This window comes from Protopterus annectens, chromosome 15.part0 (assembly GCF_019279795.1).
Source record: "Protopterus annectens isolate FY-2018-M chromosome 15.part0, PAN1.0, whole genome shotgun sequence".
In the NCBI taxonomy this organism is placed as follows: domain Eukaryota; kingdom Metazoa; phylum Chordata; order Ceratodontiformes; family Protopteridae; genus Protopterus; species Protopterus annectens.
In genome coordinates, this window is record NC_056749.1 from 285,660,023 (window position 1) to 285,676,581 (window position 16,559).

Below are 16,559 nucleotides of genomic sequence, written 5' to 3' on the forward strand. Positions count from 1 at the left end.
TTACCAACCCCTTTTTATTAAAAGCCTCCTTTTATTTCTTTTCAAAACTTATCATTTGTTAGTCTGGGTCTACATTAAATGCTTGAAGTGGCATTACATTGAACGCCTTTTCAGCAACACGTAAACACAGACTGCACTAAACCGTGAATGGTCAAAACAGTGATTTCTTTCCTTGGGAAAGAAATCACTAGCACCAAAAATACATACACACAATTTCAAACAAAGTGGGTGGCTTTGCTCCCCACACCCCCTAACTAAAATATACCAACTCAGAGATCGCACTACAGTGGGGAAAACAGCAAAATTACAGGGATGGCCAAGCAATTTCTTTACAGGGAAAGAAATTGCTGATGTCAGAGTTTGCGGTTTTGTACGTTCGCTGTGTATATGTGATGAAGAGGCATACGCTGCAATGCCTCTTCAAGATTTTGATATAGACCAGTTAGTCTCACTAGGTCGGTGACCTCTTTTCATAGGAGACCCAATATGGTACTTATACTACTAAGGGAAATTTGACAAGGATATTTGGGAACTTTTCCTGTTCTTTGGAGCTGTTAGATGGTATCAGAGGGCTCCAACAGCAGGAAGCAGCAGCATGGAGGAGTGGAGAGTTTGAAAGTTTAAAGTTAGAATTTGGAGAGAATGTGTTTGATATGGAGATTTAGAATGCAAAGATTTCTGAGTGGTGGATATTATAAATGAGCAGCGTTAGCTGTCTCCATTGAGAAGGAAATAAGCTAGTCAGTTGAAGCAGTGCAGATAACAGAAATGACATCAGCAAGCTAAGCAGATGATGTTTTGTTAAAAATAATCAAGCAGGTGATAGTTGTGCTATTTCACAGGGTGAGACAGCAGATAACTTATTTGGAATTGCTGAGGATGGTAATGTGGAAAAGGGACCAGGTGATATGGCATCAGAGAATGCAGCAGTTAAAACTCATCCTAAGACTCTTCCCACCCATATAGTGCCTTTTTAGGCAAGATTCAAATGACAAATTCACCACTGTAACAGGTACAAGCAAGCAAAATCTGAGGGTTATGTTACTTAATGCTAGAAGTCTAAACCTCAAAATGCACTCACTTGAGGCACTCCTTAAAATGGAGAACATTGACATCTGTGCAGTGACAGAGACCTGGTTCAAGACTCCAGAGAGGACCCCTGCATTACCAGGCTATAATTCATACCACACCTTTCGGCCACCTAACCTGGACTAAAGCACTAAGGTGGAGGCGTGTCCATATTTATTAAGGATATCCACACTTCAAGGTTAGTTGCTCAGCATAATGCATCCAAAATTATCCAAGTGCAACTAACTCTGGGCAAGACCACAATCCAAACTGTAGCTTACTACAGATCCCCCACCATGCCCCAGGATTCCCACTCCTCATTTCTTGATACACTGGAAAATATCAGTGTACAACCTGACACCCTAATAATGGACAATATCAACTACCCCACCATTAACTGAGAAACAACTCAGGTACCAACTCTTGTGCTCAACGTTTTCTGGAATTCATAAATTCCAACACCTTGGATCAACTTATCCACACCCCCACCAGGGGTAGCAATATCCTAGATCTGGACATTACCAACATGGGCAACTGGTGTTCCACACCAGAGGTCAATTCCTCGTTGGTCAGATCCAACTACAAGCAAATCACCCTAGACATCCACATCCCACCCGCCATTAGGGAAACCACCGTAAAAAATTTCTCCAAAGCCAACTTCACGCTTCTTAAGGCAGAAGTGGCAAACATCACGACGTTCATGCTGATGGACAATAGAGGTACAACTGCTGAATCCTATACAATTACACTTTATAAGCTCTTACATGAGTGCGTGCATGGATCATGTAATCCCTAACAGAACCAAGATGCTATCCTCCAAAAAAATGAAGCCAATCTGGTGGTCCCCAGCATAAACAAACTCTACAACAGAAGAAAGAAACTGTTGCAAAAGAAAGTAAAATCCCATAATTGGAGGAACTCCATGGTCAGCCTCAGTAAAAAGCTAAGATCCCTCATAAAATCCTCCAAAGCTAGTTATGAAAACAAAATTGCCACTGATTCTAAAGACAACCACAAAGCATTCTATAGCTATGTCAAGAATCTCAATGGCAACACTCAGATCTGCTCTGAGTTACAGCACAATGGCACTAAATATACAGAATCAACTGATATTGCCAACATCCTGGCAGATAGTTTCAGTGCTTACTTTACCCCTCTCTCATCCCCTAAAGGGCCCATCTCTATACCAGAAGAATGCAAAGTTCCTGTAATCACGGCTGCACAGGTAAAAAAAAAACACTCTCCAAAGCCAAGAACACAGCATCCATGGGATCTGACAACATCCCAGGCTGCGTTCTAAATAAACTACAGAACTAACTGGCACCCCACTTGATTACCATGTTCAATCATAGCCTCACCTCAGACTTTGTGCCCACTGAATGGCGCACAGCAATGGTTATCCCACTCCACAAAGGGGGAGCCACCACGGACCCCGGGAACTACCTCCCCATTAGCCTGACGAGCCTGGTCTGCAAGGCTATGGAACGTATCATCATGGAACTTATAAACAATGAAATTGGTAATCTCCAAACGCTGGACCCTACCCAGTTTGGGTTTGTAAAAGGCAGATCATGTCTCCTAAACCTGATTGTCTTCTTTGAAGTGGTCACCAAAGCTGTAGATGAGGGTAAGTTGGTTCACACAGCCTAACTAGATCTCGTCAAGGCTTTCAAAACCATCCCCCACTCTGGAATTATAGATAAACTCACTAAACTAGGAATAAATCCCTATGTCACAAGATGGGTCGCCAATTGGCTCATTGACAGAACCCACACTGTGAAAGTAGCAGACTCTAAATCTAACTTCAGACCAGTGACAAGTGGAGTACCACAGGGTTCAGTCCTAGGTCCTCTCCTGTTTGGTATCTACTTCTCTGAATTACAGGCTAACACAGAAGGTCTTTGGCTAACAAAGTTCGCAGATGACTGCAAACTAGGAGCCATAATCAAAACTCCTAACGATGTGTATATCCTACAAAAGGGCCTCACTGAGACAGATGCCTGGTGTCAAAGCCATGGCCTCGAGCTCAATGCCAAAAAGTGCACTGTCATCCCTTTTGGTAAAAACTCTGTACCCATGAACTACCATATAGGCGGTAGTCTACTTAACACCAAACGTGTGATAAGAGACCTTGGGACACAGGTGGACAGTAGTCTCTCCTTTGATAATCACATTACCACAGTAGTCAGGAAATCCTTCTACATGGCACACCTCATCACAAAAAGTTTTCATCCAGGAAAAAAAAGGTCATTGTTCCCCTCTACTCATCACTCATTACCCCCATTATAGAGTACAACGCCACTTTTGGTATGTACCTCACAAGACATCTACAACAGCTGAAAAGGCCACATAAATACCTCACAAAGAGGATTACCGGCCTCAAACACATGCCCTACGCAGACCATCTAAAAAAACTCCAGCTTCACTCTGTCACATATCGCCTATTCAGCGGTGATCTCTGCTTAACATACAAAGCTATGTCAAACCCAGAGCTGTTGGATATGCTCCACCTAATGAAATCCCAATCCCTCTGAGCTACTTGCTCTAGGAAATTAAACCTTGTCACCACAATAAACAGAACATGCTGGAGGGATAGATTCCTGTCCCAGAGGCTTCCCATACTCTGGAACAAACTAGTTATCTATATCAAACAAAGGTCCTCATTAGCACTCTTCAAGAAAAATCTTGATGATTGGATGGGAGATAGGAAATTCACCCCGGGGATCACTTCTGTGGCTCTGCTTGACAGGGGCACAGGAAAATAATTTTCTTGGGTGGCAAAAGCCAGGGTATCATTTGGTTAGGCTTATATAGGCCCTAGGGCCAATAGCCTAGTACCTACCTATGAACCTATCCAGCAATGGCAGAAAGGAAAAAATGTTAAGAAGCAAGAAACTAAGAAGGTGTCTTGTTTTATAGCTGCAGATAATGCAGTAACCAAAAGATATGCAGCAGTGACAGCAGGCAAAAAGGAGTGGAAAAGAAAAGTGAAGTACAGGTAAATGTATAGGAATGCATTAGAGACTTTAAATAATAATATAACATAGCAATATGGTATAGAAACATAATAATATAAAAAAATGGAAAATAATTAAGGCATTACTGTTTTGGCAGAGATATTATTACAGAGGTTAGGCGAGTAGGTATCAGCATACTTAGTGAATTGGATGAAGTACTTAGGAAAGTAAATGCTGATTCAGTATCAGGCCCAGGCGGTATAGGTATGGAATGTGCAAAAAAGTTAATGGATTGTTAAAGACAATGTTTTGTAAATGCACTGAATGAATAGTTGAAGGAAGGGTTTGTTTATGAAGAGTTATGTTGCAAGATATTGAAATATACATGGAAGAAAGATGAGAATGAAATAAAAATAAATAAAATTGGAGACCATTCACACTAAATAACACAAATTATAAAATGTTTATGAGAATAATGCAGAGGATGGTGGAAAGAAGGATGAGGGATATTATGGAACAAAGTATATATCGCAGAAAAGGAAAGGGATGTCATGAATTGTTATTGGTTATGAAAGAAATTGTGGATGATATTACAAGTAAATGTTGTTGTACAACAACATTATAAGTAAAAGTGAGGATGTGAAACTTATGGTAGGTGATACTATTAAGACATTTGATACAGTAGGACATGATGCTTTGTGGGATGTTATGGAAAAGTATGGAGTAGGTGGCTGAGTAAAGAAATTTGCATGAAACGTGGTATAAGACAAGGATGACCCTTGAGTGGAATATTTTTTGCATTGATAAAGAATGCGATAGTGAGTGATGTAGCTTATAAAAAGAAAGATATGTTGCAAAAGGAGGTACTGATTTCAGTAGTTTTAACAAAAAAATATGGATGAAGGAAGTGTTGGTTTGTCTGAATGTTTAAAGGATATGGGAATGACCTTGAATAAAGATAAAAATAAGGGTATGGGAATTACCTTGAATAAAGATAAAACTAAAGGTTTTGGTGATGTGGTGAAAATTGTGAGTGTGTATTTTTCAATAACTGAAGTGTCTTTGATAGGGATAATATCAGGGGAAAATAAAGCAGTCATAATGCAATTTGAGGGTTTGATAAAAGAAACAAATATGTCTTCTGTGGAGGACATTTAGATTAGCATTCAAGAAAAAATATCTGGTGAATTCTGTTTTAAAGCAGAAAGTAGCATATATGTCAAATATGTATATGCTGCCAGAAAAAAATTTAAAAAAGGAAATTGTGCAATTGGTGTTTTTTTTCATATGCATACAAGAGTAAACCCATTGAAAAGAGGTGTGTTGTATATAAGTGAAGGTGAAGGGGGATTTGGATTATTAAATCCACTTCTTTATTCTGCTTTTTAAAAATCTGCATAGAATATTCAAGGTGGGTAAAGGAAGAGAATGAGAAATAGTGAAAATGTTTAAAAATGGCCACTGGTATACCAAATTAAGGAGTTGTTAATCAGCTGTTTTCTGTTGTCCAGTTGTGCAAGGTTTGATTCCCACAGCCTCCATTGCTTAAATGAAGGAGTTTGAGCAAGTCACTTAACTGGACACTGCTCCCAGGTGGAGTCTGAAAAAGGTCCATTGAGATCAGTGCTCTAACCCAGAAAACATATAAAATAAAATAAAATAAAATATAAGCACAAAAACTTCAGTGAGATGATGAGAATAAGAAAAAGAGAAAAAGAATATATAAGTGAAGAAATTTAAAATTATCAAGGAAACATAATAATTTGGTAAATAGAAATAGATGATATAGAGAAAAGATAGAAGGATGTGGTATAATAATGTGATGAAATCATATTATGCAAATCCATGGGAAAAATTAATAGAACTGATTAAAGCCATTAAAGTAAGGAGAAAATGGTGAAAGAAGATAGTAGAATGTTAGGGTTTCCATTGAAACTATAATAAACAAGTTATGAGTAAAGGGGAATATGTCTTATAAAAAGAAAGTTCAAAGAGTGTGTATTTTGAGACAACAAAGTATTTTTTTCAAATGTAAAAGAGAGGTGAAACTCTGACGTTATGTGAAACATTTTTTTTCTTTCAGAATATTCATGATAAACAATGTAGATATGAATATGATTCTGTATGAATGTAATAGGAAGAAGAAGACTATGAAGAAGGGGTTGGGGTAAGTTATGGAAGAATACAATTTCGATGTTATAAGAAAAATGATAAATTGTAAAAAAAAATGGAATTGTGTATATATATGTTTGGAAATATGCAAATAGATGAATAATGTTTTTTATCTTGTGTTAAATAAAGGACATTTACTCTTTTTGGTAGGTACTGTGGGGATCTTTTACATCTTCCTTATCTATCACAAACTCAAGCAGATGGGACCTTGGTTTAGCATCTCATTCAAAGGATGGCACACACAGGAGTGTGATCCCCTTCTAATGCTGTACTATAATTTCAGCAATCCAATCACATGGAGTGGGAGTAGACCCCATAGGGCCAAATTTCAAAAAGGCTTGCTCTCATTGTTGTGACTTACTCCAGTGTAAGCTTGTTCTGACACAAAAAGACTTGTTCTCAGACTAAGTGACTTACTCCAGAGTAAGTCATCTCTATAAAACAGGCTTAGACTGGGGACCAGATTCCAAAAGACTTGCTCAATTTTTAAGTGACTTTATGTGCATTATCTAACTTGATCCATAACAGCAATTTCATTTACGTTAGTTAAAACTATTGCCAACGTAAAACAGTGGTGGTGTAGGAGTAATTATGGCCTTCAATATACTTATTTTGGTAGAATGGGAGAAGGAATGTATCTTTCATGGTCCCATTAAAGATGAAATATTGGACAAACTATTTTGCATGGCTGGTATGTGCAAGCATTTTAAAGAATTTCTTGAATTTTCTAAACAACCCGTTTTTTTTAAATTTACAGGAAATGGGCCAAGATGCAAGTAACATTTTAGACTCTAATTTAAGCTGGATATTTTAGTTAAGTATGTAGAATATAACGGACACCATTTTTTTTTTCAGTTTAGTTTGCTGATAAAGTACAGCCTTCCCATATTAGAAAACGTATGATGAAAGAACAAAAAAATACATCTTTATACATTCATTTATTGAAGTGAGACAAGTTTAAACAGATGTTGCTCTTGGACAGTTTAAAACACAAAAAGCAAGTGTAAACCAAATAAGGTAACTCAGCAGACGATTAACTGTTAAAGTTCCAATTTAATATTAAATTGGAACTTTAACAGTTAATCTTGGATAGTTTAATCAAGATTTTGTGATGAAAATTTTCAACTGCATTAAGCATAGAAGACAGATTTTTTTTTTTTTTTTACAAACCAAGTTTTGAGAGCACAGGTAATAAATAGTATAGATACTAATTGTAATAGTAATAGAAACAAACATTTTACTCTGGCACATTTAGCTGACAGATATATAAGAAATAGTTTAACAATGGGAAGATCTGTGGGATGCAATGCTGGAGAAGATGATTTTTCTGTGCTTTGATACAGAAATGAAATTCCCTAGACATTGTAAGGCCTTGCTGTGTTTAATTATGGTGGCTGCCAAAAAACAATTGCTAGAAAATGGAAATCAAAATGAAAACCAACTATATTGGAAGTAGTGACTATAGTAACAGAGATAAAACAACTGGAACTGAAATCTTTAGGAAAGAGTAAGAGCAAACTACAGAGGAAAAAAATGGGGATTGTGGAAACAAAACACAGAGGGGAGGAATGAAGTTTAAAAAAGGCAGGACTTAAATGAGCTATGTAATGTTTGACTGAAAATGACTGGGTAGATTATAAGTGATACATAATGTTTGCAACTGGGGTGTGTCAGTATGGTTTGTGATGTAAACTTGCAACTAGGATTGTGTAGGTTTGGTTTGTTTTCATTTATATAAATGTATGATTGCTTATGTCATAAGCAATGGTTTAATAAAGATGTATCGTATTTAAAAAAAAAAAAGGGGCAGGAACTGAATAATTTATGTAATGCTGCTTAGGTTATATGATATTTATTTATTTATTGACATTTGTTGACCGGGAAAGTCCACTGGGCTTGAGACCCATTTTCAGTGGAGGTCCGGGGAGAAAAGCTCCAAGTTACATGAAAATCATTACATGAATTTGTAAGGAAATAAAATTATAATTATAAAGCAAGTGAAATAATACAGAAAACTATCTAAACAGCAAATATGTTGTAAAAAGGCACAATACCGTAACAATGGAACATTAGCATGTAGGAAAATTATACAGTTAGAAAGATTTAACAATACAGCTCATTTTTTGGGGGGGGAGTGAGTAGGAAATGGGAAAGATAGAATTAGAGAGTTAAACTTAAAGGTAAGACATAGTTAGAATCTTATAGCTAGGTAGTGGGAATAAGTAGATTATAGGTGGCATATATTTAATGATAGTATTAACAGTAGAAAGTGACAGAGAAGAGAAAATGTGTTAAGATGGTTGTATTGATGTGTGGACTATGATACGAAAGATTAGGGATGACTCATATCGTGTAACAGCATAACATATACATAAGTATATTTGCTACGTGAAACAGTTTTGCTAGATGAAGGAGGCTGTGGATATGTGTTGCTTGTACAGCTGGGTTATCAGTGAGATGTTGTTTTAGTTTTCTTTTATAGGAGATTATGTTGTCTAATTCTGTAACTGATTATGGGATGGCATTCCACAGCTTAGTTATAGAATGGGAATAGAGGCAGCTACCTGCTCTTCGACTAGGTTTTGATACTTTAAGTAGATGTTTGTTGTTAGAGCATAGATATTTGGATGGGTCAAAAACTTCAACGATATTTTTCAGGGAAGGGCAACACTCGGGTTTATAACTGAGTTTCTGGGGAAAGGTAAGTTGTATGTAATGTAGGCAATGCCCAAATTCTAGCCAGTTTAGATCTTTAGTGGCCTGGCAATGGTGGGTGCGATTTGGTTGGGCTGATGCGAATTTTGCAATCTTATAATAACAGGAATGTAATTTGTGTTGCAAAGAGTTGTGGAGATTGGTGAAGATAGGAGACCCATATAGTAAGGTTGGAAGGAGAAGACCTTTTGAAAGTTTTATTCAGATGGATTTGTCTAAATATTGTTTCTTTCTGTAAAGTTTGCCTAATTTGAAGTGAGTCTTTTTTTACTGCGTTATTAATATGCAAGTCAAAGCTAAGTTTGCTGTCAATAGTAATTCCTTGCAGTTTGGCCTGATTTACTAACTCTATTGGGGTTTTGTTTATGGAGAACATAGTAAAGTCTGTTGGAACAGGTTTAGATTTATTAGGGTTAAGTAATAGCTGTGATTGGTTTAGCCAAAGTTCTATGGATGTAAAAGCCTTTTGTGTTAACTTTTGGAAGTCAGAGAAGTTATTGGAGGTGCAAATTATGGTTGAATCGTCTACATATTGTATGGTAGTACAGTCAGTGGGAACTTTATTTAGGTCATTTATAAAAATTAAGAAAAAAGTATCTAGGCTGGGTAAACACTCGGTTTTCACCTCAGAGCATCCAAGTAAAAAGAAAAGAAAAAGCAAACTGACCACGGCTGTTTAAAACAATAAACGATTTATTGAAAGTAAGTGCTTTCATGATAGATAGCAAATCACTTCATCAGACTCTAGTAAAACCACACAAACTCTGAAATTTAAAATACTGCATATCCAATCAGGAAGCTGCTCTTCAATGACATGATTAATTAAACTATATTAACTAAGTACAGATGCATACAATATGTTCAAGTATAAATTGTACATCACATTAAAAAACTAAACAAAACAGGGTATCAATATAAAGTGTATAATACAATAAAAAACTAAGCATTTATTTATACATACTTTAGATATCAAACTTTAGTGACTCCTTTTATAGTCAATAAATAATTGAATATATATATATATATATATATATATATGTACATATACATATATATTTCTTAAAAATATAATATTTATACATTTGGTATTTATTACGTTTGGATAACTTAATAACATTCCATCAATGCCTCAAGGGCCTTGCTTTTAAAAATGGTTTAAGTGATGCTGCACTATTAAGACCTAGAAATCTATCTGCCTTTAATAGTAATATCCATTTTTGTTCGACTTCTTCCACTCTATTGTTGATGTCTCCCCCACGGATATTGGGTTCAACTAATTCAAGTGCCATAAAATTAAAAACATGTTCTGAGCCATTAGACTGAACATGTTGAGCGAGAGCACTAGTTTCTTTTAATGTTACTATGTCTCTAATATGTTCCTGCATGCGTTCTTTAGCTGTTTGTGAAAAGGACATAAGAGATGTATTTAAAGAAGACAGTGTACCTACATATCACAATCTTAATAAAGATGAGACTGAAGCTTTATTGCAATTGAAAGGTCTGTCTAGTATAGAAATCAGACCAGCGGATAAAGGTGGGGGAGTTGTTGTGATGGACAAGTCACTATATATACAACAGATGATGTCACTATTAGGGGATACAAACACCTATCTCACTATCTCAAATAGTGAAGTTAAAGCCCTGACCCCTGGGGCACTCCTATGTTATTTGGGAGAAAGCTAGAGAAGTTATTCAGCCATTTTACGGATTGCTGCCAGTTTTCCAAGTAACTAGTGAACCAGGTTAGGGTGGCATCAGTGCATCCTAGTGAGTGTTGTTGCAGGATAAGTTTGATGTGGGAGATGGTGTTGAATGCTTTTGAGAGATCCAATAACAGGACTGATGTAAGCAAGTTACTATCTAGGGCATTATAGATGTAATTTGTGAAGGAGACTAGGGCAGTAATGGTACCGTGGGATGGTTGAAAACCATGTTGTGAAGGGGATAGTAGGTTGTTGCTGCTTAGCTATTCAACCAGTTGTTTGTGGATGCATTTTTCCATTATTTTAGATAGAGGGGACAGTATGGAAATGGGTCTAAAATTAGATAGGTCATGAGGGTTTCCACCTTTATGAAGTGGGATGATTATTGATTTTTTCCAGGGCTGGGGGACTGTGTGTTCTGCAAGTGATCAGTTTCTAAGGATACTTACTGGGAAATATATTGCCTTAGCACTAATTTTGAGGTATTCTGGGGGGAGATTATCAGTGGATAAGGAGCCTGGTTTCAATTTGCCAAGTAATGTTTGTATTTGAGAGGTTGCTACAGGTTGGAAGTTAAAGGATGGTATGGAGCTGATATTGCCTTGAGGTATGATGAATGGGTTAAGGGGGGTTGGGGTATTGCCTGCATTTACTAATATAAGGATAATATCAATAAAGTTTTTATTAAATATTTCACTGATGCAACTGGGCTTTTGTCTGGAAATGGAGATGGGTTTTGGGTGCTGCCAGGATTTAGTAATGAGTTGACAGATTTCCAGAAAAGTCTGGGATTATTACTATTGATGTTTGTTTGTTGGGAGAAGTAAGTCTTTTTGTCCTGATTAATGGCCTAGTTTGCTTTTTTCTAAGTATTTTGAAGGCAGTTTGGGTGGGGTCTTATTATATTTTCTCCATTTGTGCCATGCTCGGTCTCTTAATCAGTAGTTGTCTGGTTGATTTAGATAGCCAAGGAGCATGGTTATGTTTAACTCTTTTTTTTTCTTATGGGACCTATGGAGTTAAGGGTATCTAGGAAGACAGTATTGAAATAATGTACTGCTTCATCTAAGGGAAGGTATTTCAGTAGGTTCCAGTTTAGTGTTTGTAACAGGTTGCAAAAGTGAGACTGGCTAATATTGGCTAGATTTCTGGTATATGTGTATAAATAAATGCTTGGAGTGGAGGTTGATAATCTGTGTATCAGGGCTGGTAAGTGGTCACTTAGGGTGTTGGGACTGGAGTAGTACTGTGGGTGGGATACTAATATCCAGCCTAGAGTGGATTCAGGGTGATTGTTTGCTGTGTTTGTATAATTTGTGTAAATCTGAACAGATTGATGGAGTTTGTGGAGTTGCTTTTTATTAATTTAAGACAATTTATATTAGTGTCACCGAGGATGATGGTTTCATTTGAGATGTAGTGGTCAGACCATGATAGGAAATCTACCACTGTTGGGATATTGGGACCTGGAGGAATATAGATGGTGGCAATAGATATTTGTTTATGGTTGTTGAAAAATAGTGATGCTAATAGGATTTCCATTTTATTGAAAGTGGGAATGATTTTTGGGTGGGGTACTATGTTTAAGTGGTTACAATATATTAATGCCAGGCCTCCCCCTTTCTTATGAAGTCTATCTTTTCGGAATATTTGATATCCAGGGGGAAGTATTTCTGAGTCAGATATCTAGGGTTTGAGCCAGGTTTCTGTTAGAGCAAGTACATCATGTGTATACTGTGTAAGCCATGCATGGAAGTCGGCTACTTTGCTGCAAATACTATGGATGTTTAATGTCACGATGCAAAGGTGTTTTCACTGAGAGTGATGTAGAGTTTTTAATATGTTGGGTGGGAGAGGGTCCAAGGTTTGGATGAATATCTCCATTTCCGCATAATAATGTGAAGACAGTGGTTTGGACTTTGGATGAAATGTAGTTAAGTATGGAGTATGCATATGAGATGTATAATTGTTTGATTTTAGGTATATTAAAATGCAGTTTAGTCTTGAAAGTGGTGGTGTCTCTGTGAATGAAGAGTGACGGTGAAATATCAAGAATAACTATTTTGGGATGAGTTATGGTATATGTATGCTGTAATTTTTGTTGGGGTTAGTTGGTGTAGTGTGGTGTTGTGAGGAGTGAGGTGGTAGAGAGTAAGTAGTTTAAAGAAGGTTAGGGATGTTATTAATAGTAGAGTGTGCATGATGTGAGATGTAGGAGGGTTTTAGTTGTTTTGGATGTGCGATGTGTGTGAGATGTGAAGAAGTCAGGGGGGCTTAGAGCCTATGAGAAAGTTGGAAGGATTGGGCTGTGATGTATAAAGTTAGAGACAGTGGGGGTGGGAGGAAATTGGGAGCAGGGTAGAGGAGCAGAGTGAGCGGAGTGAACGGAGTGGGCTTGCTTGCCCCTTCAAGGCTGAGAGTGAAAACTATCAGTGGGGGACTAAGGAAATGTATGTGGAATCAAGCATTTAACTTTATTTAGTGGGGTTATCAATGATACACTTATGGGGGTGACTGTGCACTAAATCTAATTAATAGGGTTGGGTAGGTATTTTAATAAATTTGCAGCAATTATTTAACTGGGATAAATAAGTTACTGTAAAATATTAGTAGGCTGAAATATAGGCAGACAGAGCCATGTAGCCATGACTATGAGGAATTTACTTTAACCAGATATTGACCAGAGTTTAGATTGGGGTCAATTTTGAGAGCCCTAACTGTTGTGCACACCATAGACTTAGAGAAAAAAAAATGCTCTAATCTCCGATTATGTATACAACAGTATTCACCTGTGTGTAAAGCTTGAAATGGTAGCCTTGTTGTTCCTTTTCTTTTAGTGTGAGACCTGTCCCGTAACAAGTGAGCAGTCAAAATCTATTTTTGTTTATGTCCTGGAAGGGGAGGGGGGGGACTTCAAGGAGAAAATTCCCTGTAATTACCTAGAGAAGACAAAACAGTAAGGTTATGAGTAGGGAAGAGGTAATACAGTAAAAGGTACAGAGAATACATAAGACAGATACATAGTACAAGAAACTGGTATTCAAGCAGAAATAATACTTAACAGAATGAAGTCATATTTTAAGGTATATATAGATTCACGTTGCACCCTAGCAATACAATTCAGTAAGCATTAATCTTGGTTACACAAGCAAAGCATGTGAAGTATAACGTTTGTTAATGCTAATTTGTTAATACCGTTTGATTACTTTTGTAATACTTTTGTGTCACGAGTGATAATTCACTAAAGGTGTAAAAAAAAAACAATTGGAAATCTGTGAAGATAATATTGATTTACATAATACTTTAGGAATAGACCCTAGCTATATTACCAACAATTTCAACTTTAAGGCAATATTTGAGAGATCGGTGCTTACTAAGCTCAAATCTAATTTTGCTACATTTTGTGCACATGTAAATACTGTAACGTTGTTAATAAAGGACCTAATATATTTTACTCAGTCTTTGAATACCAGCCATATGCCTAATGGTGAATCATACTATATTTCAGATGGAGTAAGTCATATTTCCTGTACCATGTTATACATATTATATTGGAAAAACAAACCGAAAACAAAATGAAAGAATAAATGAAGATCTGTATTCCATAACAGTAAAGGAGAAATGATTCCTTAGAAACATTTCACTATTCATGAAATATTTAAGAAGTTGGCTTTTTTGTGTTAGAAGAGGTTAGTAAGAAAATGATCAATTGCATGATTTGGAAATTATGCTGGAAGTAAAATAAACACTATGGCTAATTAAATTTAACGCTACTGTTAGTCCAGGAATTAATGATTCTATTAATGTTAGAAATCTGTTAAAATTAGGAGAACTTAGTATTTGAAGTGTTGCTGGACACAAAGCCAGCTTATTCATAGACTCATAGTTTTGTATTTATTACTAGCCAATAGACCAGTTAAGGATTTTAAAGTCTAGCAACTGCAACCCCACTGATAATTGATTGATAATTGACTGAAATCTTGACTTAGTTGAAAGCTTTATACTACTTCTCAACCCTTTAACAAAAAGAAGCAAGGCAAGCTCTAAGACTCTTTATTTTAAGACATGAACACATTCTACCAGTAGCTGAACTCTACTCAGCATATACTAACTGCAACATTAAAAAAAAAAAAAAACTGTAAATTCTATCTGTTGATCCATCAACCTCGCTCTTCAGCTGTGGCACCACTGTATCACCTGACAAAAAGCCAGCTAGCTACCAGTAATAGCTCAGACCAACCTTTTGAATTTTTTACTCTTACCTTCAAAATGCTAAATAGAATGTTATCTCTCTTTTTCTCTCTCTGAAACAAATTCCAATAATGTCCTCCCTTTTTTTCTTACAGTCATGAGAATAATGCTATAACTGTAGTATACCATTTGGACCCACTGATACAGAAAAAAAGCTTTATAAAAGTGAAACTTCTAATTGAGACCACTTTACTACACAACTCAGGCAAACCACAGAATTCTCACCTTTCAGGGAAATGATGGAACAATTTAAACACTCGTGGAATCGTTTCTGCTTACTACTGCCTACTGGACATGTTTTTGACCCAGATTCAGCAGTAGAACTGCTCTTTTATCCTTCTCAAATAATTTAATCATAGCAAGAAAGAGTCTTTCCACCACTGCTATTATGTTAGACCTTTCTAAAGCCTTTGATACTGTTATTCACACTCACCATTTTTGAATGACTTACTAATATAGATCGGACACACAACAAATGAGACAGATAATGTTTGAAACATTTGAATTGACATCAGACAGTAAAATGGTCTCAAGGAGTTTCGACTTCTACTCAGTTGTACCAGTATTACACATGGCTGAGCTAATTTTGTTCAGTATCTCTGTAAATTTCATGAATGACAATATTTCAGATGCTGTACTAATACAGTGCACTGATTCCACTGTTATCTGTATTGCCACCTCCATAAGTCAATTGCAGCTTTCAATACACTTAACCTTCTAAGGTTAACGCACCAACTCAACAAGTCTCCCATGCCAAACATGTATGTATATTCATAGATCATAAATTATTCAAGAAATATACTATGTAAACTCAAAAACTCAGATAAAGTTGGGTATGTTATAAAAATTAAAAGCCTACCTAACAGAAACAGCACGAAAATAAATACAGATCAAACTTTGTTACTACCCACATTGCTTTATGCTTCCTCTATCCTTACTAACATTCTAAAAGCTCACCTACATATGATAAAACATACATACAATAATAATGCAAAATATACTGCTAATGTGCACAACAAAATTTAACATTGTAAGGTATTTCATAAGATTAACTGGCTAGAGCTAAAAGACCTTTTAATATTCAACCATTTAGAGACTACACATAAAATTATGTATGAACCCAGTCAATACCCACCAATTAAATTACTTCTAAAATATATACCTGCAGATATGTAAATCTCAGCACCAAAATCTTCTACTTGTCAAACACTTGTTGACTCTTTATACTTACTCCATGTAGCCGAGCTGTGGAATTTTATTACCCCAGACTTTAGACTTAAAAGTAAAAACAAAATGTTTATGTACAGTTCAGAAACCTTCCTAACTTCCATTTGGACATATATTTATACCTACATTTCATCTTCATCCATCCTGTCCAAAACGTTTTCCATCCTAGGTTCTTCCTCTCTTGTTCTGTCCATCTCGTTTCTTCCTCTCACCCTCTGCCTCCTTAACCTTATATTTAACTGTTGCCATATACTGTCAATGTATTTACATCCAGACTTCATTAATGATGTTTTCTCTTTATCTAGATAGGCGTTTTGCATATGCATTCAATAATTTCCATGTACAAGTGATTTCTTTTTTGTTACCTCTCTTTTATAACCGTGGATATATTCTCCCTGGGACAGCATTGAAAATGGACTTGTAGTTCAGTCAGATTATTTCCAAGTACACAAATGTAATTAAATTA